Here is a 4,908-nt window from a genome sequence, read left to right as displayed (position 1 = left end):
CTCCAACGTCAAGCGCGAGGGAGTTTTAAAATATAGCTCCGGTCAAAACTTTCAAAGTAAAAGATAGCTGGCTAGATCGATAGACAGTGGTGGGATGTAACCTTATACAGTCTATGGATGTAACGAAATACATTTAGTCAATACTTGGGCTAAGTACTTGAGTTAGGCTACTTAAATTCTTCTACTCCACTGCGTTTTCTTACGTTATTCCTCTACTCCACTACATTTCAGAGGGAAATGTAGGCCTACCCTACTTTCTAGTGCTTTGCAGATTTATTCTCATTTAGCTGTATGAGTCTTATAGGCCTACTTACATCTTGTATTTTCCTGTTGAAATTTTATTTCATATGTATTTTCTTATTGTGTTCAGTACTGGACCTCACTAATGCTCTTGTGGCTGATGGGAACAAATCTCAGCAGACAGGTTGCAAAGATATGGTGGAAAACCTGAAAGCAGAAGAGGCTGTTATATCAGTAGTGTAATAGGCATGTTGTTTGGGATGATACATTAAACAAGCACAAGTTTAATATTCAGGAGTCCTATGCTTTTGAAAAAAAGATGTTCTCTTGATCTGGCAAAACCTTCTCAACGTTTCTAGTTCTAAGCGGGGAAATGATGGTGATCGCTTGTGGCCCTGCAACAGTTAGTGACTGTTTTCATATAATTTATCTTCACAAGTTTTCCAGTTTTTACATTCATTTTAGCTGACGCTTTTATCCAAAGCCACTTACAGTTGCTATTTATGTCAGAAGTCGCATGTCTGGAGCAAATGGGGGCTAAGTACATTGCTCAGGGACACTTTGTTGGTGTCACAGTGGGAATCAAACCCGGGTTTCTCACACCAAAGGGATGTGTCCAGGGGTGGATTGGCCACCTGGCAATTCTGGCAGATGCCAGAGGGGCCAGATTATTTGTTTTTGGGTGGGCTGGTCAGATTGATATTAATATCAGTGTTTCCCACACATCAGCTTTACTTGGAGACCCATTTAAGCATTTTGCAGAGAAACACTGAGAGAAATGATCGTCCATTACGTTATAAGACTCAGACAGTGAATATTTCACAAGCACGGACCAGGTTTCCTAACGCAACAGTGAACACTTAAGTGCAGGTGCAACTGAGTACAATGTGGGTGTTGGTTTTGATTGGCTTCCTCATTAACAAGCCTCCTCTGCGCACTCGTGGGTGAAAACGGTATGGCGGGTGAAAATCGCGAGTGCTGTGTCATTTTGGCCACTTTATAAAACAGCCTACTGCTGATGGAGAAAGTCAAAAGGGCCGACAAATACAGGGAGAGAGAAAAAGGAAGAGGTAGCTAGCTAGGGCAAGCTGCTGTGTTTGCAGCAGAGGTGTCTGTTCCTTGCTTGTGTGGAAATATTAGAAGTGAAGGCAAGGAGAGCAGAATTAAGGAGACTAGTGAGTAATGTTTTTATTTATATGTGGAATATGTGTATTCCAATGTTGAGAGCAGTGTGTGAGAAAACATTTTTCTGCAATGTTTGACTAAAGTGTTCATGGACGTTGCTGGAATCGGCACAGATAGAGATCCCCGGTATTCTTGTAGGCTGAATGAAAATGCTTTGAGAAAGGTTTACTTGCACAATAAGAAACATGCAATGCAATTTGAATACAGAAGAAACAAATGTGCAGTTACTGAAGTTACTTCAGCAACAAAAAAAAGCTACTGATTAATGCATTATATTCCATTTTATTGTTATATTTTGAATTGTCACCTGCTGAATTTTGTGCTGCCATTGATATAAATAAAGACATTTACTCCATAAATTGGTGCAGAAAATGTCTCCAGAATGCAGAAAATTAAGAGTTTAATGCTCAAAATCTTCTGCACCTGATACACATACATTTTATCATCGAATATTTCTTCAAAATAGTGTTAAAATATCTTCTCCTCTTATTCTCATGACCAAAGTCTTTCATCACACCACTAATCTCTGACCTTATGTCACCAATTCTTTACAACACAAAGTGACGCCCTTGCTTTTTCATACAGTAGGCCTACTGCTTATATTATCTCACCATCTTTACACAAATGTAGTGAATGTGTGTTCGTGGGGATGTGTGGTAAGGTGGGCTGGCGTGGCTACAGTGCCAGGGCTGAATTTTTGTCCCAGTCCGCCCCCGCATGTGTCTTATCCAATGCGCCATCACCACCCATTTACCACATGCATTTACATTTCTAACATTTAATTTTCTTTTCTATTCTCAGCAGTATTTATGTTTTGCATAAGAGTATAGGCTACATACACAGTCAGTTCTTTATTGCCTGTTTGAACAAGAATCGACAGTGGCAGGCGTTAGGCCTACTGTGCTTTTATTTTACAGAAAAACAGCGAAACTTCCGGTATTCTGTCTGGTTATGGCTCACTTGATGGAGCTGCTTTTTCGCCACCACTATCTCCAGCAGACACACCCCACCGGCAGTCAGACACTTTGGAGACGGGAGCTGGACTAGAGGAGGACAGTAGTGTCACACGCCAACAAGACGGGGTAGCGTGCTGCCTTCAAGTGCTGCTCGTATTTAAATTAGACCCGCCACCCATTTTGGCTGGGCTTCATAACACAATAGATAGCCTGTTTAGCCGATCATACATACCTATGAGTCCTGCTTTACAGATCAGCTGTTTGATCTGTGCCAACTGTGAAGATAAACTATACAGTTTGTCCAACTAATGGTTTTTCTATGCTGGTGCCTTGTGCATTGCCCTTAACCAAGAAAAGTTCATATCAGTCTATATAATTTAGGCCAATTGGCCTAATTGGTCAGATCCTCCTGCTTTCTTTCTGCTTTCTTGTCACAAGTATATAGACCTACAAAGAAATAAATCCTTATAACACTATGTTTAAATTTATAGTGAAGCAGTGATGTATCTTGATACATTTAGTTCACAACTGCCATGCTTGTTGTATCTTGGTATCTCCAGCTGTGTATACTGGGTTTCATTACTGTATGATAGATCTATGTAATGCCAGAAATTAATGTATCGATAAAATGTGTCTTAAATGAGTGCCTACTGAGATCATTCTCAAAGAATTGAGATTGAGAATTGTGACCTGGGAAGTTCTTAAGGCAGATTAAACTTTTAGGTTGGAGAAATTAACAAGAAACATTAAAACAAACTTGCATAATTAGAAAACTTATTTTTATTGTGAAAAAAGTGTGGAAGAAAATAAAGATAAAAAAAGAAAAATAACTTGGAGACATCAAGAGAAAGTTTTACTGTGATGTGCACAGTAAACTTGTTTTGGAAAGATATCGGAGACAACAGTATACTATCATCTCAGTCATCACCTTATAATAATAACAACAACAATAATAATAATAATATTAATAGTTGAAGAATTGTAAACCTGCACTGTATTTATTGTTTGTCTTTCTAATAGGGTAAAAAACATCTCATTATTTCCAAACATGCTTAATGAACACATTTCACACATCTTGAGAGATGTATTGACTCTGGCGACCCCTAGATGTCAGCACAAGCCTTTGTGATTTTAATGTATGCTGAGATGGAAATGCTGTTTTTATTAGGCCTTGCAATGCTTGTCACATTAATGCAATTCCCATCATCAGTAAGCACATGGCGATGGTGTCAAGGGAAAACTTCCTTTTAACAGGCAGAAAGCAGAACCAAAACTCAGGGGTGATTTCAGAATTTGGATTTCTTACAGTAATGTAGACACATTTAAGGAAATAAGGCTTGACAACTCATTACATTTTTTTTTTTACTGATCTGCACATTTTATGCTCCTTGCTGCAGGACACACAGTAGAGCTGTATTGTTTGTGGTCACACTGCAGTGACTGTGTTACATGTTAAACTAGAACAGTCTAAAATAATAGTGCTCAACCAAGCCGCATGGTACTTACTGTAATACGTACAACCACAAGATGGAGCCACATTTCCATCTAATCAGTACACTGGTACAACAATTACACATATGAAACTATACATTTCAAGGTCAAGGTTCTTTATTGTCCCATGAGGGGAAATGCATTATGCAGCAATGTTCACATAATGACAGACAGACATATAGCTGCAAAAGGACACACAGACACAAAAAGACATCAACAACAGTATCAATACTACATCACATAGATAGTGCAAGGAAATGGAAATGCATACATGGAATGCAAGTGTGCAAATATGCAAATGTGCCAAGGTAATGCAAGGAATACAGTCAGAGTGCTATTTGTTATTGCATACTGATAGCACTAGGGACGAAAGAGATATGGAGTTTTTTAGTCATCCAAACAGGTGCCCTGGAATGGCAGCCTGAGGACAATAACTCAAACTCCCTCTGGAGTGGATGGTCCTGGCTGTCCAATATAGCATTAGCCCTCCTCCCTGTTATAAATGACTGAACGCTTGGCCTGACTCCCTCCCTAAGACTTTCAAGTCTTTTCTTGTTGGACAGAATTAGGTTTCCAAACCAAGCAATAATGCAGAAGGTTAAAACAGATTCAATAAAACTTCTGTAAAACAGGGTCGTCATCTCAGTAGAGTTGGAGGTTTAGAGAAGACTTTCTCAGGAAAAAAAGTCTTTGCTGGACCTTTCTCGAGGTAGCACCAACATGGGATTCGAAAAACAATTTGTTTTCCAGAACATTACCCAGATATTTGTTGCTTTCATCTAGGTCAATATTAAATACCTTTCAGGAGGCACAGCGAGGGTCAGTTTCACCAAACAATAATTATAACAATGCACACAGTGTCCACAGTGTAGTGAGTGAAAGATGTTGTCCCCTGTAGCCCCTCAGTAGTGACCCTGAATGACTTTACAAAGTAGGTTAATGAGTCACAACAATTCAGGTGCATTCAGTCATGATCAGCAAAACATTGATCTCATCCAGTAAAAATGACTTGTGAATGAAGGCTGATTAAATTTTT

This window comes from Micropterus salmoides, unplaced genomic scaffold (assembly GCF_014851395.1).
Source record: "Micropterus salmoides isolate LMB-PRFRI ecotype aquatic unplaced genomic scaffold, ASM1485139v1 Ms_hic_scaffold_21, whole genome shotgun sequence".
NCBI lineage: Eukaryota > Metazoa > Chordata > Actinopteri > Centrarchiformes > Centrarchidae > Micropterus > Micropterus salmoides.
Note: the sequence above shows the minus strand (reverse complement) of the source record.